Below are 23,867 nucleotides of genomic sequence, written 5' to 3' on the forward strand. Positions count from 1 at the left end.
CTAGGACTTCATTCACCTCTCTTACCTCTTTCTTATTTATTTTTCGGTTTGATTTATCTAGATCTGACAGAGGAATATTTAGATCTCCCACTAGTATGGTTTTACTATCTATTTCCTTCTTGAGCTCTGCCAGTTTCTCCTTTATGAATTTGGGTGCTATGCCACTTGGTGCATACATATTTAGCAGTGTTATTTCCTCATTGTTTATACTGCCTTTAATCAGGATGTAATGACCTTCCCTGTCTTTTTTAATCATATCTATTTTTACTTTGGCTTTGTCAGAAATCATAATAGCCACTCCTGCCTTCTTTTTCTCATTTGACGCCCAAAAGATTTTGCCCAAACCCTGAACTTTAAACTTGTGTATGTCCACCCGCCTCATATGTGTCTCTTGTAGACAACATATGGTGGGATTTTGGTTTCTAATCCACTCTGCTATTTGCTTCTGTTTTATGAGTGAGTTCATCTCATTCACATTCAGAGTTATAATCATCAGTTGTGCATTTGCTGACATTTTCAAATCCTCCCCTCTTCCTACCCCCTTTTTCCTTATACTTTTTCCTTTTAAATCAGTGGTTTGTTATTGAGCCGCTATCCCTTATCCCCTCCCTTGATGAACTTCCCTTTCTACCCCCTCCCTTATTTTTCCCCCCTCTTTTTGTTTTTAAAGGCCTTATGAATTCCCTCCCTCTTCTCCCCTCCCTTTTTTTGACCTCCCCACTCCCCTGCTCCCCTTGGTTTATCCCTTCTAACTTTCTTAGAAGGGTTAGATAAGAGTTTTATGTCCCAATGGATAGTATAGCTACTCTTCCCTCTCCGGGTTGATTACACTAAGAGTAAGGTTTGATTATTACCTCTTTATACTCTCTTCCTCTCCTTCTTATAATAGTATTTGTCCCCTCTCCCTCCCATACCCTCTTTGTGTGTAATAGAATATCCTATTTTCTTATTCACTCAAGTTTCTCTTGGTGTCCCCTGCTATTCACCCCCTCTTTCCCATCCCCCATGTCATCTTAGATTATTTAGTGTTCCACCCTCACCCTGTGAATTATTCTTCTGATTACTATAATAGTGAATATTATAATAGTGAATAGAGTTCACTACAGAGAATTATACATAACATTTCTCTACATAGGAATACAGATAATTAGATCTCACTGAGGCCCTTAAAAAGGCAAATTTAAAAATTACAAGTTTTCTTTCTTTCCCCTCTGTATCTTATTTACTTTTTCATGTTTCTCTCGATTTTTGTGGTTGGATATCAAACTTTCCATTTAGCCCTGGTCTTTTCTGTGCAAATACCTGGAATTCTTCAATTTTGTTGAATGCCCATACTTTCCCCTGGAAATATATAGTCAATTTTGATGGGTAGTTGATCCGTGGTGGCAGGCCCAGCTCTCTTGCCTTTCTGAATATCGTATTCCAAGCCTTGCGATCTTTTAGCATGGAGGCTGCCAGATCCTGTGTGATCCTGATTGGTGCTCCTTGATATTTGAATTGTTTCTTTCTGGCTTCTTGTAAGATTCTTTCCTTTGCTTGGAAACTCTTGAATTTGGCAATTATATTTCTGGGTGTTTTCTTTTCTTGATCGAATGTCGCAGGTGTTCTATGAATCCTTTCAATGTCTATATTGCCCTCTTGTTGTAGGACTTCAGGGCTATTTTGCTGAATTATTTCTGTTAGTATGGAGTCCAGGTTTCTATTAATTTCTGGTTTTTCTGGAAGACCAATTGTTCTCAAATTGTCTCTTCTAGACCGGTTTTCTTGGTCTGTCACTCTCTCATTGAGATATTTCATGTTTCCTTCTATTTTTTCAGTCTTTTGACTTTGTTTTATTTGTTCTTGTTGTCTTGAGAGATCATTAGCTTCTAGCTGCTCAATTCTAGCCTTTAGGGACTGGTTTTCAGCTATAATCTTTCGGTTTTCGGCTATGATCTTTTGGTTTTCGGCCATAATCTTCTGGTTTTCAGCCATAATCTTCTGGTTTTCAGCCATAATCTTCTGGTTTTCGGCTATAAGCTTCTGGTATTCTTTTTCAATCTGGTCATTTCTGGTGTTCAATTTGCTTATCAGTTCATTTGGTTTCTCAGCCTCACTTTCCAGTTGCAAGATTCTACCTTTTAAACAGTTATTTTCTTGCCCGATCTCTTCCATTTTCCTCAAAATCTCAGTTTTGAAATCTTCCATAGCTTGTGAGGAGTTTTCCTTATTTGAGCAGGGTCCGGATGCTTGTTTGTTCTCCTCCTCTGTTTGCTCGGTTGTCTGGATTTTCTCTGTGTAAAAGTTGTCGAGTGTTAAAGACTTCTTTTTCTTGTTGTTAATCTTTCTCTTCTGAACTTCCTGAGACTGGGTAGCCATCGTTAGCCCAGCAGCTTCTCAGGTTTATCCTTGCGCTCAGGGTCTGTCCGTGGTCAAGCCCCCTGGTGGATCCCCTTGCTTGATCCTCTGCAGGAGGTTTTTTACAAGTCTCAGGGCTCTGCTTCCACAGTCGTACACCCGTCTGCCTCCACCCACGACTCTGCGGTGCCTGAGCTCTGAGCCCGCCTGAGCTCTGTTCCCACGCTCTGCGCCCTAAGCCCGCGCTCAGATTTCGGGTGCGTTCTTTGGCTTTTTGGGGTCCCAAATCTTGCTGCTCTCAGGAACAGGCCCCAGAGCTGCCAATGACTTGATGGGTGCCCCAAACTTGCTCTATTTCTTTTTAGCTAGCCTCAGTGCTACAGGTGTTGTGTGTGGAGGGGGTGGGGGTGGGGTGGTTGCTCAGCCCGCTATTTAGTGAGATCTGTTTCACCCCTTTATAGCATGGAAATGCCTCGATTCCACGTACCTTCCACGCTGTGCCCTGTTGTGGGGTTCCTCCGTTCGTCTGGACTTGTTTTTATGTCCCCTTGAGGAGTTTTGTGTGTTTCGGTCAGGAGAGGTTAAGAGCTGCTTCTTACTCTGCCGCCATCTTAACCCAGAACCTTGAGGGCAATATTTGAAACTAGTAATAGTTTGAAAGAAATGAATCAAAAAATCTTTAATTTAGACACCAAGAGAAAAACTTTTCCATGGGCAGATATATATCTTAAGGTCTCATTCTGTTGGATGTAGAAGAATCTAATAGGTGCCACCATGTGGTACTTAGAAAGGAGAGAAGCAATTTGAGGCAAGAGATTGTTTTTATTTGGGGCAAGAGGAGCATTTCAGATGGACAGAGGAGCCAGATTTGTGTATTTAAATTTTCATTCATTATATTCTTTAACCTATAAGATAAATTTTGGATTAATCTGATTTCCAAAGTGTTACATGGTTCTCATTGAACAGTTTCCAACTCAGCAAATATTTATTGAGTGCCTATTATGTTGAGGGTCTTCAGTCAGGTACTCTGGAGAATACAAAAAAGAGTAAAAGGAACCTCCAGGTCTTCCTAATTCTTAAGACTGGTTTATGTCAGGCTAACTTTGCCTTATGTCCCCAAAAAGACTGTAGTAGTCTAATAGAAGGACCTCCTGACATAAATCATTCTAAGAGTCAGGAAGACCTGAAAATCTCTTAAAGTCAGAAAGTCCCATTTCTGGGATTTTGTGGCCCACATTGGCTATATGACCCTAGGCAACTTTCTAAGATCTAAATTACAGAGCTGGTGCTCATCTTTACTGGCAGAGCAAGTTCTTACAGAACCTCTCGACACTGATGAAATCACAATATTGGCTTTAAAAATAAAGCCTAGAGAACAAATATTTACAATGCAAAAAGAAAAAATGGATTTAAGTTGGAGTTCTCATGGCTTTGCTACCTAAGCTTCCTAAAACAAGTTATATTAATACATATTTCTTTGATAGCTCTGGAGTTATTCACTGTGTTGTTTTTTTTAATAGAAATTCTTAACAGATTTATATAATTTAGAACATTAGGATCATAGACTTAGAACTCAAAGGGACTTAGAAGTTACCTCATCTAACTCCTTTATTTTATAAATTAAAAAAAAAACAGAGAAGAGACTTGTCTAAGGCTTCTTATAATTGGTGACAGGGCTGGGATCCAAATCTATATCTTCTGACCCTAAAATTTTTCTTCTTCACCTGCTGTATAGCCTGTTACATGGGAAGCAGAGATATTTCAAAGTGAGGGTGACTGAAACAGAGATTAGACTTACTGTCAGAGGTCAGAAGAATATATGCAAGAGGCTAAAGATCCACAGGTATGACACATTGTACATGTTTTCAGATTTTTTCAATGTATTGGTTAGTTTTGCTAATTTTAAAACATTTTCTTTAAAAATATTAATTGTTATATGAATTGGTACTCTGAGAGGGGAAGAGGAAAATGCTGGGAGAAATTTCAGTGATATAAAAAAAGATTAAAAATTTAAAAATTAAAAAAAAAAGATCAACTGCTAGTCTCTAGGGATTGAACTCTGATAGTTCTATTCACTAGCAGTGTCCAGGGCCCTGCCTGTATTCAAGTCCTCCTTCTGATGCTTACTGCTTGTGTAAACTTGGGTAAGACACTTAACATCCCTAGACCTCAGTTTCTCAGCTGTAAAACAAGAGGATTGGATTATTTAAGTTCTGATGTCCATTTGAACCCTATTGTCTATGGTCTTCTGATCTATTATTCTGAAGAAATTTTCAAATGTGCACCTAGACACTAGGTGGAGCTATGTATTATGATCTGAGGAATTGTTCTAAATGGAAATGTGGTGACCTTTCAATATGAATTATAGAAAGTTAGAGCTAAAAGGACACTATGAGATCATTCTGTCTGATCTCTTTAATATATAAAGAACAGAAAAAGAGATTCATATATAAAACTGTGAGCTAGTGTATATGTGTGTGTGTAGGTGTAAGGTTTTTCGTTGTTTTTTTAAATGCAAGCTTTCTATTTTACAAATAAGAAAATAGAGGGCCAGAGATCAGAGGATTTAGGCTTGCCAAAGGCTACATGGCTAGTTAATAGTAATAGCTGACATATATAATGCTTTAAGCTTACAGTGGCAACTAGGTGGTGTAGTGGATAGATGACTGGGCCTGGAGGCAGGAAGACCTGAGTTCAAATCTAGCCTCAGACACTTACTTGTTCTGTGGCCCCTAGGCAAGTAACTTTAACCTCTGTTTGCCTCAGTTTCCTCATTTTACAAATGAGGATAATGATAGTACCTATCTCCCATTGCTGCTATGAAGATCAAATGAAATGACGTTGGTGAAATGCCTGGAACTTAATCAGTGCTATATAAATGTTAGCTTTTATTTTAAAGCACTCTGGCATATATAACTCATTTGATCCTCACAACAACCCTGTGAGATAGGGAGTAAAACATTATACCCATTTTTACAAATGAGAAAATTAAGTCTCAGACAGCTTTTTCATGACTTCCTCCCTATGATTGTATAGCTAATAAATTTGAGAATTCAAACACTACTATCTCCTTATTATAGGTCTAATGAAATGGAATCAAAATGGCAGAGTAAGAGAAGCCTTAGCTCACTTGTCTTACTTCTCTGACAAAGATCTAGAAAATACAACAAACGAAATTCTGAACAAGAAAGCCAATGAAAAATGACGTCATTTTTCCTATCCAGAACAATTTAGGGACAGGGGCAGACAGGTCTGTGGACATTGAAATCCATTGTCTGAGTCTGGCCAGGTATGGTGCATTCTAGTGCCTAGGAACTAAAAGAGAGCCAAGACAGAGCATTAAGGCAGGAAGCACCAGGTCAGAAAGAGATCCTAGGTTATTCCTGAACCAGCTTTGGATTTAGGAAAAGGTGCCATCTGGCAGCTTTGTTGCCTATTACCCTGTTCTGAGTTAACAATGGGAGAGGATTTATTGTGAGTATTGACCCTATCAGTGCACTGAACAAGGAACAGGTTCCATAAACTACCTGTAGTTTTGAGAGCTCTAAAATAAAGTTCATAGTCAAGAAGTAGGCTGGAAACTTGACCAAACAAACAAAAACACACCATAAAGAATTATTATAGAGGAAATAAGATAGTAAAACTATACTAGTGGGAGACTTCAACTTTCCCCTCCCAGAACTAAATGAACATGAAAGAAGTTTTAAGGAGATGGTTGGAATTTTAGAAAAGTTAGATATGATGGACCTCTAGAGAAAACTGAATGGAAATAGAAAGGAATACATACCTTTTTCTTGAGGCAGCTAGGTAGCACAATGGATAGAATGCTGGGCCTGGAGTCAGGAAGACAAATTTTCCTGAGTTCAAATCAGACCTCAGATTCTTCCTAGTTGTATAACCCTGGGCAAGTCACAAAACTTTGCCTCAGTTTCCTCATCTGTCAAATGAGCTGGAAAAGGAAATGGCAAAACACTCCTTTGCCACAAAAACCCAAAATGGAGTCATGAAGAATTAGAGATGACTGAAAATAACAATAATACATTTTTCTCAGCAGCACAAGGCACCTTCACAAAAGTTGACCATGCATTAGGGCATTAAAAACCTCACAATCAAATGCAGAAAAGAAAAATATTAAATGAATCATTTTAAGACCATAATGCAATAACAATTATATTTAGTAAAGGACCATGGAAATATATATTTAAAATTAATTGGAGACCAAATAGTTTAATTCTAAAGAATGAGTCAAAGAACAAATCATAGAATCAATAACTTCATTAAAGAGAATGAAAACAGTGAGATAACATTCTAGAACTTGTGCCAAAATAATAGAAAATTTTTATATCCAAATAGCTTTATTAATAAAATTGAGAAAGAACAGCTTAGTGAGCTGGGCATGCAACTAAAGAAAACTAGAAAATGAACAAATGTATAACCCCTAATTAAACATGAGAAATCCTGAAAACTCAAGAAGTTAATTAGATTAAAAGCAAGAAAGTTATTGAACTAATAAACAAAAGTAGGAACTGGTTTTATGAAGAAAAAATTAACCAGTGGTTAATTTAATTTTTAAAGAAAAGAAAGAAGAAAACACCACCAGTATAAAAAATGAAAAAGGTAAATTTACCAGCAATAAAAATAAAATTAAAGCTATGATTAGTAGCTATTTTGCCCAATTATATGCCAATAATTCTGACAATCTAAGTGAAATGTATGAATATTTTTAAAAATATAAATTGCCTAGATTAACTGAAAAGGAAATCGAATACTTAAGCCTATTTTAGAAAAGAAATCAAACAAGCTATCAATGATCTCCCTAAGAAAAATTCCTAGGACCAGATAAATTCACAATTCTACCAAACACTTAAAAAATTAATACTAATACTATGTAAATTATTTGGAAAAATAGGTAAAGAAGGATCATACCAAGTTCCTACAATGCAAACATGGTGCTGATCCCTAAACCAAGAAGGGCAAAAACAGAAGAAGAAAACTATAGACCAGTTTCCGTTATGAATATTAATGCAGACATTTTGTGTAAAATGCTAACAAGAAGATTACAGCAATATGTCACAAAAATCATATACTATAACCAGGTAGAAATTCAAGGTTAGTTCAATTTTAGGAAAACTACCAGCACAATTGACCGTATCAGTAACCAACAAAAATAATATGATTTTCTCAATAGAGGCAGAAAAAGCTTTTTAACAAAATACAACACTGATTCCTATTAAAACACCCACAAGCAAAGGAATAAATAGCACTCTCCCTAAAATGATAAGTAATATCTAGCTAAAACTATTATCAAGCATTATCTGCAGTGGAGATAAGCTATAATCCTTCCTAATAAGATGACGGGTAAAGCAAGGATGCCCATTATCACCATTATTATTTAATTTTGTACTAGAAATGCCAGCTATAGCAATAAGAGAAGAAAAAGAAATTGAAGGAATTAGACTAGGCAATTATGAAACAAAACTATCACTCTTTGTAGATTATATGATGGTATACTTAGAGAATCCTAGAGAATCAACTAAAAAACTAGTTGAAATAATTGACTAATTTAGCAGTTTCAGGATATAAAACCTACATAAATCTTCCACATCACTATATATTGCTAATGAAGCCCAGCAGCAAGAGATAGAAAGAGAAATTCCATTTAAAATAAATACAGACAATATAACATATTTGGGAGTCTACTTTCCAAGAGAAATCCAGAAACTATATGACAGCTACAAAACACTTTTCACACAAATAAAGTAAGATCTAAACAACTGGAGAAATATCAATTACATATGGATAGACCAAGTCAATATAATAAAAATGAAAATTCCACCTAAATTAATGTGCTTATTCAGTGTCATACCAATCATATTACCAAAAAATAATTTTATAGAACTAGAAAAATAATAACAAAGTTCATCTGGAAGAACTAATGGTCAAGAATATCAAAGGAATCAACGAAAGAATATGAAAGAAGGTGACTTACTGATAGATAAAACTCAAACTGTATTACAAAGTAGTAATCATCAAAACAATTTGGTACTGGCAAAGAAATAGAATAGTGCATCAGTGGACTAGATAAAGTACATAATGCATAGTAGTAAATAATCATATTAGTCTAATATATGACAAACCCAAGGATCCAAGATTTTGAGATAAGCAGTTGCTACTTAACAAAAATTTCTGGGAAAACTAAAAAGTAGTTTGGCGGAAATTAGATATAGACCAACATTTCCCACTGTATTCTGAGATAAAGACAAAATGGGTACATAAAATAGACGTAAAGACTGATACATAATCAAGTTAGGGAAGAATGGACTGGTTTACCTGTCAAATCTGTAAATGAGGGAAGAATTTATGACCAAACAAGAGATAGAGAGAAATATGGAATATAAAATGAATAATTTTGATTATATCAAATTAAGAAGGTTTTGCACAAAGAAAACCAATATAGCCAAGATTAGAAGGAAAGCAAGGAACTTCAGAGGAGAAATTTAATACTAAGTTTCTCTGATAAAGGCCTCTTTTCTCAAATTTATAGAGAATGGAGTCAAATTTACAAGACTATGAGTCATTCTCCAACTGATAAATGGTCAAAGGATATGAACAGGCGATTTTCAGAGGAAATCAAAGCTATCTGTAATCATGACCAAAATACTCTCAATCACTACTAATTGCAAATTAAATTACAATTAAAACAACTCTGTGGAATCACCTCATACCTATCAGACTGGCTAATAAAACAGAAAAGGAAAATAACCACTGTTGGAGGGGATGTGGGAAAATGAGAACACTAAAACTATACTATTGGCAGAGTTGTGAACTAGTCCACCACTCTGGAGAACAGTTTGGAACTATGTCCAAAGAGCTATAAACCGCATAGCCTTTGATGCCACAATACCACTTCTAGGTCTGTACCCCCAAAGAGATAAAAGAAAAAGGAAAAGGACTTATATACACAAAGATATTTATAGCAGCTTTTTGTGGTGGCAAAGAACTGGAAACTGTATATATACACTATTTATTTAAAATATAATTTTGTATGAAAGAATATACGGATATACAACAAGTATTCCTTAACACTATATGAGGAAACTACCTAAGCCACCCACCTTCTTTCACTGAAAGGTGAAATCTTCTTATCTTGGGAGTTCACCCAAGCTGCACTGTCACTCCTTTCTTCTAACTAAAATCCCCCAAAAAATCCTATCTAAATAAGCTAACTCAATCCTTATATAAACTTATATATCTATTTCTTAAAGATGGTTTCTAAATTACAAAACCAATAAGGCCAGTTGACTGATTCTAAGCCAGTCTTAGCTAGGATTCTAGGTTCACTCAGAGCCTAGAGAAAACCAGAATCTTCTGTGGTTCCCTTGAAATAAATGGTCTTTCAACAGCAGTAATAAATCACTAAGTAGATTTCCTGGTATTTCCCAGATTGGTAAAAGGGAAAAATACTGAGACACTCAGGATTTTTTATCTTCCTTTCTTTCAAACTAACAGCAGTGAGTAGAGAGAAACCAAGTTGCCAGCCACTCCCAATCTGTCAGAGAGCAAATGACACAGAGCTTTCTGTTGCTCCTCCCCCTCACACTTTACAACATTCCAGAGAAGGTCCTACACCTGCCATTCAGCAGCTTCTGAGACAAAATTCCAAACTCCTTATTCATTAAGATAATGTTATAAGACCTAACTTCTTAATATTATCCTTATAATTTCCCCCCTTTGAGCATATGAAAGGATAAGAGATTGAAGTGCCAGGAGAATTATCCCCATAAATGAGTCTGAACCAACAATGCAAAATGCAAAGGGACTTTATTGTCTTAGTTTAAACTAAGGGTCTCACATTGAAAGGCTGATGTGTGACCAGGAGTTGTGCTGAGCTGGGTTTTTATAGAGTGGTAGGCAAGCAGGGGGCAAAATTGGGGGATGTCTTCCAGGTAGGTGTTCCTTCAGGGAAGAGATCTGGAAGGAAGGGGGTCCAGCAGGGGAGAGGTCTGGAAGGAAGGAATTCCTTCAGATAAAAGGGGGAGAGGTCTGGAAACCAAAGGTCTGTAAGTTAGGAATTCCTATAGACAAGCCTGTTTCACTATAATGTTATACAGGGGTCTGGATTTTTAATCTGACTCTTTCTAGGTTCCACAAGATCACTCCCATATGCTCATTCTTAATCAAGTACTTCTAAAGCTATACTTATCCTTATTCTTAAATTGCCCCCCACCCAAAATCTTAAACTTACACTTATCTTATCCTAATCTTATGCTAAACCTTATCTATTCTAAGCCTATCCTGGGGATATAAATCAAAAAGAAAACTTTAAAAACAGAAAAAAGAAAGAAAGCAAAAAAAAAACATACTGGCACACATGCAAGTGCAAACATTACAATTACAGAAATCCAAAATGCAAAATGTAAACTTTTTGAAAAAAGAAATACAGCTACAGAAAACCAATGTATCCTAAACTTTACACTATCCATCCACTGAGTCATCTAGCTGCCCTATGATTTGGACATTGTAATTATTTAATTTATGTTTATTCCAGTATTTCAAGGACCTATGACTTAATCATTGTATACCCATTTCACTGACACAAATACTCTTCAAGATATTTGTATTAAACTTCAGTAGATAATGAGCCAGGCCTGGAGTCTGGAGAACCTGGGTTCAAAAGTGGTGTCAGACATTTCCTAGCTGTGTGACCCAAGGCAAGTCACTTAATTCTAATTACCTAACCCATACTGGTCATCTGTTTTGGAACCTATACTTAATATCAATTCTAAGACAAAAGGTAAGGGTTTAAAAAAAAAAAAAACTTCTCCAGAGCTCAGTGTTCTCAACTATAAATTGTGGGGATTGGAGAGGATGATGGGTTCAGATTTCTAGAAATTCATTATCCTGTGACCAACTTGATAACAAGCCTTTTTATGAATGCTTGTCTAATGCATAACTGTATCAGATTAAATTTGTTCTCATCTGGTTCTGTTTTTCACTCAAGGAATATAATTGCAAGATAGCCTATTTGGGTTAAATGTGATAGAGTCCATGCATGGGGAACAGAGGCCATTGGCATTCTTTTTCTTTGTGAGTTGAGACTAAAACTGGCTGTACTGCAAATCCTAACCATGCTATCAGAAAGAGCACTGATAGAGAAGAAAATATTGGGTATGGTGTTTGATCCTCTTACTTTAGCTTCCTTCCTGTGGGTCAGAGAGGGGTTGGAGGTGGGGAGGGCAAACAACTTCCTCTCAAGGCAAATGTTTTCTCATCTGCAGAATGAGGGAGCTGGTGCCTTCCAGCTCCAGATCCTGAAATCCTCAGCCTCCTCAAGCTATGTATAGTCATGGAAAAAAAACAAAACTCTAAATTACTATTGATTGCGAATTAAATTAAAATGCCTGTGCTAGTAAAGTTTAACAACTAGGTGGGGAGTTCTGTAGGACATACTTTTAAGTTTAATCTGCATTATTATTAACATTTAAAATATTAAATATCTTAAGTTTTAGTAATCAACAAAATAATACATCAGGCTCTGATTTGTAGCATTTGTTGATTTACAAGGTGTAAATGCTCACATTGGAAAATATCTTGTTTTCTGGAGCTGGTTTAAGCAGGATCCAGTACACCTTTGGTTATCTCCTTACCAAAATACCTTACCACTATACTAAGCAATATATCTAAATGTAAGCCATATTGGACTGGGAATGGAGATACTTGGGTCTTAGTTCTAATGCTGCTGTATCTAATTGGGTGACCTTGAATAAATTACTTAACTTTTCCAGGCCTTCAGTTTTCTCATCTGTATGATACCACAATTAGAATAGATTATCTCCTTTCAACTCTAACATTCTATTATTCCATATCTTATTTCCCAAATAGCAGACAGATTGTTTTTATAGAAAAACAAACCCTACTGAATTTTAAGGCAGAGGATCTGGTTTTGAATCCTGGCTCTAGTACTTACTCTTTGTCTGACCTTGGACAAATCCTTGAACTTCTCCAGAGTTCAGTTTCCTCAACTGTAAAATAAGGACCTTAGCATTATTTCTAACGCCCTTTGGAACTTTAAATTCAAGGTGCCTTTTTTTGTTTCAAGGAAAACATTCTCTATTCTTCTGCTGAAAGTCCTTAGGAATGTACGGAGTCAGCTCTCAGTAAAGTAAAAATCACATTCTATTTTCTTAATCTCACATGAAAATTAATCTCAAATTTGTAATCTTATAAAAAGGAGGCAGGTACACATATCAGAGCCATGTGAATTACTACTGTTAATGTTCGGTCACAGGATGCTGAGGATGCACCTGAGAAATCTAAGCAGATCTCCTTGAGCTAAAGAGTTGATGCATTGAGGAAACACCTGCTAGGAAGAGACTTGGTTTCTTAACCTAATGTGAAAGTCTCAGACTTCACTTAGCACCAATGACAGAACTTTTTCTTTCTATGCCTCAGATAGGGAGATTCTTAGCATTTAATAGACAGAATTAGCATTCTTAGCATTACAGCTACAACCAAAAATCCATTTGCTATGTTCCTTTCAAAGTTCCCCTGAAATTTGTATATTCTTGCCTTTCTTTCCTAACAAAGCTTTCAAAAGCAGGTAGTGGTGAGATCCCCCTCAACTAGAGGTCCTCAGGGTAAGGCACAACTGGATGAGCACTAATCATGATGCTGCAGAATTGAATCTTGGTCAGGTATGGACTGAATTAGAGGGCCTTGAGGACCTCTTCCAATTTGGAGATTCTGGAAACATTTATGCAGCTTCTTATAGGACTCATGTATAGTCAGTGTCTTGTAGAAAGCTTCATTTTTGTGCCACTTGGTTGAAATGGAGAGATAGCAGGGAGCAGAACAGAAAGAAATATTTTCATTTTGCACCTGAGTTAACTGAAAGTGACCAGCCCCAGGTTAGACAGGTTGAGCCATATTCTTCTAGCACTTAATTGAAACTATTCCTCAGTACTCTCCCTCAGTTTATTATTATTTTTAAAGGAATTATTTATTTATTAAATATTTCTGTTATTAAATGATTATTTTATTAAATGAATTATTAGTATGAATCACAATAACATTCTTAACAGTACATTGTAGAGTTTCTAGAAATGGATCCTGTATACTATGGATTCCCAAGGAAGCCAAGAAAATGACATTACTTAGAAATCTTTACCAGAGATCCCATTGCAACTTTAAAGAAAATTCTTTTAATAACCATCTGAACATTTGGAATAAAAATATTATTAGTATTAATGATAATGAAGGATCATCATAATAAATTTATATAGAGAGATAAAGACACACAGGGAATATAAGCTACAATTCAACTAGCATAAAAGTTATTTTATACATATACCACTAGAAAAGAGAGGCGGTCATGTAATGAGAATGAAAGAGGATAGATGAGTAATTGAGCACAGTAACATTTTCCCTGAGATATTAAAAGACCCATAGAGAGTTTCTAGCATATTAGGTGGATCCTTGGCAGTTCATTCCTCAATGGAAAGTAATAGAGACAAGAAAAGCATAGAATGAGAAGATTTAGAGGCCTTTTGATACATACTAGTGGAAGTAGCACAGTAGATAGAGTAATGGATCTGGAGTCAGGAAGATCTGAGTTCAAATCTTTTCTCAGATATATATTGTGTGATCCAAGGCAAATTACTTAGTCTTTTCTACCTCAGTTTCCAAATCTATAAAATGATAATAGTAAGAGCACCTACCTCACAAAGTTGTGAAGATCAAATGATAGAACCTATGTAAAGTGATTTTCAAATCTCAAAGAGCTATATATCTAATGAACATAGGATTAAAAAATAAATATTGATATTTTGGGGTTATATATCACCTAAATTTCCCCTTGTATCCTATTCTTCAACCCCACTGAGAGAGACAACCTATATGATAAAGAAATTTTTAATAAAAAAAAAGAAAGGAAAAGAGAACATAAAAAACAGTTGTGTAGTGTTCTAGAACTGTGGCCTTACCTCTGCAAAGGCGTAGTAGGAGGTGTCTTCCCCTCGATTTTATTTGGGGCCATACTTGTTCTTTGTCATTTATAATTTTGCAACATTAACTTTCTTTTTTAAATTAATTTAATTTTTATTGATTGATTTTGTTAGTTTCTTTGTTGGTTTCATCAAAATTCCCAGACATCTCCCTCTCCCTTACTGTTACCTCTATTTATCAGTTCTTTCACAAGTTATTCTTCAAACATTAGTTCTGTAACTGTGTATAATATTCTCTCGGTTCTACTCATTTCACTTCATAATTTCATATATGGCTTTCCATGTTTTTAAAAAATTAATCTGCTCATCATTTCTTATATCTCATTAGTATTCCATCACAATTATATGCCATAGCTTGTTCAACCATTCCCTAATTGATGAGCATCCTTTCAATTTCCAAATCTTTGCCACCACAAAAAGAGCTGCTATAAATATTTTAGAATGTATAGAAACAGACCCAACATTGGTATTGCTGGGTCTAAGGTTATACACAGTTTTATAATGCTCTGGGCATAGTTCAGATTGCTCTCCTAAATGGTTAGATCAGTTTACAATTCCACCAACAGTATGTATTTTTTCCACTTCCCTTCCAACATTTATCATTTTGTCCTTTTATCATATTAGCCAATGTGATAGAAATGAAATGATATCTGAGTTGTTTTGATGTGCATTTCTCTAATCAGTGAGGATGTAGACTTTTTTTAAAAAAACAAAACAAACTTTGTTGATTTATGTTGATTTTTATATCATCAGTATTTCTTCCAGTATCTTTCTCCCAACTTTCAAGAAGCCACTTCATAGGACAATTAATATTTTTTCAAGAGAAAAATAAAAAGAAGTAGAAAAAAAAGAAAAAACCAAATACATCGAAAAGTCTGAAAGTATATGCAAGCCATTTAACCTCTGCTCAGGTTCTTCATCTGTAAAATGCGGGATAATAATAGCACCTACTGCCTAGGATCATTGTGAGGATAAAATGAGATAATATTTGTAAAGTGCTTTGCAAATTTTAAGTAGCTATATCAATGTTCATTAGCTATATGAACATTCGCTATTGTTATAATTACTCCATGTGCAGTGTTCCACACCTGGGGACCTTCCATGTCAGCAAAGGACTAAGTTGGAGGTATATTTTCTTTTAAGATATTTTCTTTTATCAATTAAATGTAATAATTTTCCACTTAACCCTCCCTCCCTTCTCTTCCCTTCCCAGAGACAGTAAGCAATATGATCTGGTTTATACATGTGGAGATGTATTCTCATATATCTTCTTTGAGGCCTTGCTTGTTCTTTAGAATTTTGTAACATTCATTTTTAATTTTTTTATTGTTGTTCTTTACATTTACTTGTAATTATATATATTGTTTTCTCTTATTAATTCCTTTTCCTTCAGATCATATAAATTGTATTCATCACATTCATTGTTTCTTATAGCTAGCAATATTTAATTTAATTTATGAACCATAATTTGTTTAGCCATTCCCTAGTCAATGATCAGCTACTTTGTTTCAAGTTATTTGCTACTTCAAAAAGTGCTGTTATTGATATTTTGGTGTATACATTGTATTTCCTTCTTGTCAGTGACATCTTTCACAGTATATATGCCCCAAGGAATCTGCATCAAAGGATGAAGACATTTTGGTCACTTTATTTACAAAATTTCCAATTGCTTTCAAAATGATTGTATTGATTCACAACTCCACCACAGCTCATCCAGCATTGACAATTCCCATCTTTTCTCATCTTTGCCAAGGAAGTAGAGATACCTACTTGCAGAAGAGATCCAATGCTCCTGTCATCTAAAAAAATATCTGATTTTGATCAAAATTTGATCATCATCAAAAAAGATCAACTTGAAATTCATGTTAACCTCAAAGTTCATAGATTATAAGATCTTTCTTTATAGGGGGAATCTGATGGGGGTAGAGGAGAGACGATGTTGAAGAAATGGATACTGGAGTACTTAAGATAAACTTGGCATATTTTACAATTTTGCCTTAGACCAGCCCTATTTAAGATGAATTTGAATTTCTTAATATGGAACATTTTGTTTCTATAAACTTCCAGTATGAACATTTTAGATTGTTCAGTATCACAGATGTCATGCAATGATAAGCAAGAGCCTTAAAGGATTATCCTATCTTTTTGAAGAAATCATGAAATTTGAATGGCTACCTATTAGAAACATTCATATCTACCATATTTTCTAAAGTTTTGCCCTATGATCACAGTTGAAGTTCCACATTTATGTAATCTTTTTGTCAGAAACTTTCGTATGTCACAAATGATCCAGGTATGCTTTGGGGATTTCTAAATTCTCTAACACTTTGCCCCACTCAAGAAATCCGAGAAACACTATATTGGTATTATCCAACAATGTGTTGTGTCATCAGTTCTCCTCTGAAGCATATAGCTCATAAACCTCAAAGAAAAAAGTCTTACTTACAGGTTGAAGAAAACAATAGAATTCATAACAGAAACCCTGGAATGATCTATACCTATTAGTAATTGTCCCCTAGAGACTTGTGTATAATTATACTTATGCACTAAGCAGGGCTCCTAGGAGGCATTGCCTCTCAAAAGCAGGTTTTTTTTTTTCCCTCCTGCAGTTTTGCATTGATTCCAGCAGATGGCATTGATTTTCTTCCTTAGAACCATAAGTAGGAGTTTTGTCACCTTGGGCAAATTCAATGCAGGGGAATATTTACATCCTGGTTGGATGGAGTTATGCTAGAAGATGGAGTGGTTTATTCCCCTGCCAAATAGACAGTGATTCTGACCCTTAACTCCCTAAACCCCCACAAAGACAGAGGCAAGACGTTAGGGATATCATGCAGTTCTGCTCTGGCAAATCAAAGGATCCTTACGATGAGGAAGTATGCTGCCTCATCCCCCCAGACGTTGATGCTCTGGAGCAAATCCTCTGGTTATCTGTATCTATGTATGGTACTGTACCTCCCCAGTTCAGTTTCTCTAGTTACAGGATATAGTGTAGAACTTCAAGTGTTTCTAGCCCTTTGCTAAAGGAAGAAAAAGCTTTCTCTACCATGGGCCAATCCCAGAACTGTGGAGAGGTAGGTGTACTCCAGTTTCCCTATTTCATAGTTCTACCTCAGAGCCAGACAGTGTTCTTCTCTGGAGTTTCTCTTTCATACTTGCTGACCTCTCCAAAATTGCCCCAATATTAAGAATAAGTTGCCCTTATCATTCCTAAGGCATCTCAATCATTTATATCAAATTTAGATGTGTGGTCCTTAAAGCTGCTTTCCTTTAGGTTCTTGGAGGGTATGTTTCCGGCCATTATAAATGTTCCCTGTAAGTCTAGATGTTTAACAAAATATCCTAATTCTTCCTTCCCTCCCCAACTATCCCTCAAGACCCCAGGAATTTTTTAGATGCAGTTTGCCAAAGTTATTCAACAAACCCAACCATATCTAGAATAAAGAGACTAGGATAAAGTACACACTCCTCTAGGATTTTAGAAGGGGGAGTACAGAAAAAGAAACTACCTATATTTTATTCCTCCACTGAAATTTTCTTGTCTCATTGATGCACAGAGATGATCCTCAAACACTGTGCCAATTCAATCATGGGTTCTGAGAGGATCTATCCAACTTCAGGTACTGACCTTATTGGCCTATATTCCTATCATCTGACAACTAACCTACTCAAGTTTGGAGAAGCTCATCTTCAGGTTGGCCAGCAAAGGAATCCATAGCATCGCTTAAAGCTTGTCTTCCAAGGCATGTCTACCAAGAGTTAAATAAGCATCAGTAGAGGGAGAACCTACATCAATGAAGTCATAGATTTTTGAAGTAGCAAAAAAAATTTTAATTTTGTTCATGTGTTTCCATGGAGTTAAGAGGTTTCTGAATGATTGGTCTTGGGTAGTCCTTACTTTGCTGAGCGTGTATCATCAGCTCCACAGGTCTTTGCATGTATTAATGTCGTCTCTGCCTTACTTCCCTCTTTTATAAAAAGGGTGTGTGTGTGTGTAAAAATATGGGAATTAACTTGCTTACCCACTTTCTAGGAATTAGACAAAGACTGAAGTATATGCCACTCATATTTCTAATCCCCAAATTCCTTTTACTTAAGAGACTAGGGAATTTCGAAGTGACCTAACAACTTCTTTCCTGTTTCTGATTTGTTATGGTAGAGTTAGTATGGTCAAGGAGAAAGAGCACTATACTTGGTGTCAAGAGATGTGGGTTCAAATCCTAGCTCTGAAATTAACAAGCTATAAATTAAAGTCTCTTTGAACCTCAGAGTCCTCATCTCTAAAATGGAGATACTTGATTTGTACTACTTACTCTAGAGGGCAGTTTTGAGAAAGTCTCTTTGAAGACCTAAAGTGAGAAATGTGAGTTATGATTTTTAGGTTAGGATATTCACACATAATGAGTTCCAATGAATTCAGGCTAGAATTTTCCAATGGGTATTGGGTTTAGGGGATCATAGGTGAGGAGAAATTTAGAACTGTTAACTTCAAAATGTTGCCTACTTGTGTCTAGTCTTCATAACCAAGGTAAGCTTTAAGGCCAAGTGGAAATAGAACATGGCTAGATTTTATAATCTCAAGAGCAGTCTTCCACTCTGTCTCCTGCTTAGCTATTGTGATGGTCATTTAGCTTTGGAGTCCAGATAAACTAGATATAGGCCAAAGATGGGTATTTCATGGCTTCATTCTAATCTCTCTTTTAACTTAAAGACCTTACTTATATGGTGTAAATAGCTCTGATGCTACTCTTTTATCAAAGCTACTTCTAATTAGGATTATCAATTCATATTAATTAGCTATGCAGACATTAGCTTTTAAAAATAGTCAAATTGACAAAGATTTTATTGTTGGTAGTTTTGTTTATTTGTTTGTTTTTTCTGTCTTAAAACTGATACAGGTATTGCTTCCAAGGTAGAGGAGCAGTAAGGGCTCAGCAATCAAGATTAAGTGACCTGCCCAAATTCACATAGCTAGGAAGTCAGAGGCCAAATTTGAACCCAGGACCTCCCATCTCCAGGCCTGGCTTTCTATCTACCAAGCCACCTAGCTGCCTCTTCTTTTTTTTTTTTAATTTAAACATTTATTAATATTCATTTTTAACATGGTTACATGATTCATGCTCCTACTTTCCCCTTCACCCCCCGCACTCCCCCCACCCATGGCCGATGCACATTTCCACTGGTTTTGTCATGTGTCCTTGATCAAGACCTATTTCCAAATTGTTGATAGTTGCATTGGTGTGGTAGTTTCAAGTCCACATCCTCAATCATGTCCACCCTGACCCGTGCATTCAAGCAGTTGTTTTTCTTATATGTTTCCTCTCCTGCAGTTTTTCCTCTGAATGTGGGTAGTCTCTTTACCATAAATCCCTCAAAATTGTCCTGGGTCATTGTATTGCTGCTGGTACAGAAGTCCATTACATTCAATTTTACCACAGTATATCAGTCTCTGTGTACAATGTTCTTCTGGCTCTGCTCCTTTCGCTCTGCATCAGTTCCTGGAGGTCTCTCCAGTTCTCCTGGAACTCCTCCAGTTTATTATTCCTTTTAGCACAATAGTATTCCATCACCCCCATATACCACAGTTTGTTCAGCCATTCCCCAATTGAAGGACATACCCTCCTTTTCCAGTTTTTTGCCACCACAAAAAGCACAGCTATAAATATTTTCGTACAAGTCTGTTTACCTATGATCTCTTTGGGGTACAAACCCAGCAATGGTATGGCTGGATCAAAGGGCAGGCATTCTTTTATAGCCCTTTGAGCATGATTCCAAATTGCCAGCCAGAATGGCTGGATCAGTTCACAACTCCACCAGCAATGCATTAATGTCCCAATTTTGCCACATCCCCTCCAACATTCATTACTCTCTCCTTCTTTCATTTTAGCCAATCTGCTAGGTGTGAGGTGATACCTCAGAGTTGTTTTGATTTGCATTTCTCTAATTATTAGAGATTTAGAAAACTTTCTCATCTGCTTATTGATACTTTTGATTTCTTTACCTGAAAATTGCCTATTCATGTCTCTTGCCCATTTATCAATTGGGGAATGGCTTGATTTTTTATACAATTGATTTAACTCTTTGTATATTTGAGTAATTAGACCCCTGTCAGAGTTTTTCATTGTAAAGATTTTTCCCCAATTTGTTGTTTCCCTTCTGATTTTGACTACATTGTTTTTGTTTGTACAAAAGCTTTTTAGTTTAATATAATCAAAACCATTTAATTTACATTTTGTAATTTTCTCTAACTCTTGCTTGGTTTTAAAATCTTTCCTTTCCCAGAGATCTAACAAGTATACTATTCTGTGTTCACTTAACTTATTTACAGTTTCCCTCCTTATATTCAAGTCATTCACCCATTCTGAATTTATCTTGGTGTAGGGTGTGAGATGTTGATCTAAACCTAATCTCTCCCATATTCTTTTCCAAATTTCCCAGCAGTTTTTGTCAAATAGTGGATTCATGTCCCAAAAGTTGGGCTCTTTGGGTTTATCATACACTATCTTGCTGATGTCATTTACCCCAAGTCTATTCCATTGATCCTCCTCTCTGTCTCTTAACCAGTACCATATTGTTTTGATGACTGCTGCTTTATAGTATAGTTTAATATCTGGTACTGCTAGGCCCCCTTCTTTTACATTTTTTTCATTATTTCCCTTGATATTCTTGATCTTTTGTTATTCCAAATGAAATTTGTTATAGTTTTTTCTAATTCAATAAAGAAGTTTTTTGGTAGTTTGATAGGTATGGCGCTAAATAGGTAAATTAATTTGGGTAGAATTGTCATTTTTATTATGTTAGCTCATCCTACCCACGAGCAATCAATGGCTTTCCAATTGTTTAGATCCAGTTTTATTTGTTTGGAAAGTGTTTTGTAGTTGTTTTCATATAATTGCTGTGTTTGTTTTGGTAGATAGATTCCTAAGTATTTTATATTGTCTAGGGTGATTTTAAATGGTGTTTCTCTTTCTACTTCTTGCTGCTCTAGTGTGTTGGAAATGTATAGAAATGCTGATGATTTATGTGCATTTATTTTGTATCCTGCAACTTTGCTAAAGTTGTTGATTATTTCTACAAGCTTCTTAGTTGATTCTCTAGGATTTTTTAAGTATACCATTATATCATCTGCAAAGAGTGATAGCTTAGTCTCCTCCTTGCCTATTTTGATACCTTCAATTTCTTTTTCTTCTCTAATTGCAACTGCTAGTGTTTCTAGTACTATGTTGAATAATAGAGGTGATAATGGGCATCCTTGTTTTACTCCTGATCTTATTGGCTAGCTGCCTCTTCTATAAGGATTTCTTAAGTACTTGCTATGCCAAGCACAGATTATTTGCTAAAAGATAAAATAAGACCTGATGTGCAAAAATAAAACTACAACCAAACAGAACAAAAACATCCAAACCAAAAACCTACTCTTTTTGACCAGGGTAGTCCTTGGAAAGAGTGAAGTCAAACTTAAAGTAGTGACTTTTCCGATATTCTTCTCCAAATGGTCTTCTGGGTATAACATAACCAATAAATCAGTTGCTTTCTTGCTTTCAGGATAAGGTATTTTAGCTACTGGGTCAATCCCCTATTAGGGCGATCATGAAGATTATTCCTCAGAGCTGATTCCTCATGAGGCTTAATTACTGTGGTTACCAGTAGACTTTGCCATGGACACCTACTGCTGAGACATTTGGTAGCTATTTTTGACTTTTTCAAAGGTCAGTAAAACACAGTGCCTGGCACAGAATAGATACTTAATAAATGCTTTTTAATTTGACTTTGACTTAAGAGTCTGGTCATAAGGTCAAACCCTGATATGCTTGTTCATTACCTAAGATTAGAAAAAAAATAAACATGACAGAAGCAACATGGGTACTGTTATATTGATTTCTGGGACAAGATGGATACCAACTTTGAGTGACAAGACCGGCAGTCGAACACCTCGAAATGTACCCAGATGCCATGGGCCAGGGCAAAAATCAGTTGGAGCCAACCCTATAAATACCCACCAGGCCCAGCACATGTGGCTCACTCTGGAGCAGAACTTGGGAGGTGGGAGGTCTCGAGGGAGGGTAGGCCTATACCTGCAAACCAACCTGTCTTACTGAGAGCTAGAGAGCAGTCACCATCATTGACCTTAGAGCTGAGAGAGAACTGTGATACCATCATCAAAGCTCATCAATAGCCTTCCTAATCTTTGGCTTGGCTCCATCCAAGTCAGGCCAGGGTTAGCGTAAGGGTGAAGACCCTCCAGCCTCTACTTGATCTAGCTTTCTCCAATAGTCTGATCATTAGTTTAGAGCATTAGCAAATAAGGTTCCCAAATCCTCCATCCTTTTCCCTTGTGCCTAACCCCATTAATCAGAATCAAATACAGTATTTTGTTATCAAGTACCTTTCCTGAGTGGTCAATATATCAAAGCCCTTGGGAAGGGGAGATCCGTACACAGTCAGAGTTGTGTAAATAGAAGTAGCTCCAGCCCATTAATAGTCAAAATTCTACTCAACCCAGGCGTGCTAATGATGTCACCCTAACCTCCCTTAGTGGGGAGGGGAGACGAGTTACCACACGTGACAATAAGTAACAAATCAAGAATAAGGGACTGCCCTTTGGGCAGTCCAAATCAATGTAGAAACTGCCATTTGTCCATTTGAATTAGAGGTGGACCACAGGAAGTGATGAAAGACACGATCTCTTTAAGTAAGTTAGTGAACTTCCTGTGGGGGCAGTTGCCATCTCGAACTGGAAGAAGAAGCATCTCCTGAGACCACAGACAGCTTACACTCTATATTGTCACGTGGGTAAGTTAGGCTGACTTCCTTGGCCTTGCTGGGCCTATTCTAAACTCTGCCTATCTGGCTGTTGGGCCTTGTGGCTTACAGCTTCATTTATTAAGCTTTATAACCTTCTTCTCTCTCCATCCAGGCCTTTTGCTGGACTAGCCTCTCTCCTTTTCTCTTTACTCCTACTTTTTACCTACCAGACTGTAAATAAACTCTTCAACCTGATGCTGACTTGGGTCTGATTTAATTACGGAATCAACCTGAATTGTTGATTCCTGGCGGCCACATATTTAATATATATCTATAATTACCTAAATTTTCCTTCTTACAGATTTCACCATTATTCAAATAGCACATCAATAGCCCTTATCAATAATTATTCCAATCCCTGGTTGGGAAACCAGAGAATTCTACTACTACACACACAGCCTCTCTGTGGTTCCCTGCCTGGGCAGCTGTTATAAGAAATAACTGACAGACTCAGTTAAGCAAGCCTGTCAGGAGAGGAGAGGCATAGCCTTTTGCCAGCAGCACCTACACAGAGGCCATGGGTGAGAGTGTGCTCTCTCTCCCACCAAAATGCAATCCACCTTCAAACCCTCTAGCCTTCATAGCCTCTGTTATTATTATCCATCCATCCATCTTATTTTTTATAACAGTACCATGTGTAGAGAAGTACAGGGCTGTCCCTTAGTCATGCACTTATGAAAGCAGGCTCCAAGCCTCCTCATGGACTGATACCAGGTAGAGCCT

This window comes from Gracilinanus agilis, chromosome 1, assembly GCF_016433145.1.
Source record: "Gracilinanus agilis isolate LMUSP501 chromosome 1, AgileGrace, whole genome shotgun sequence".
Taxonomy (NCBI): domain Eukaryota; kingdom Metazoa; phylum Chordata; class Mammalia; order Didelphimorphia; family Didelphidae; genus Gracilinanus; species Gracilinanus agilis.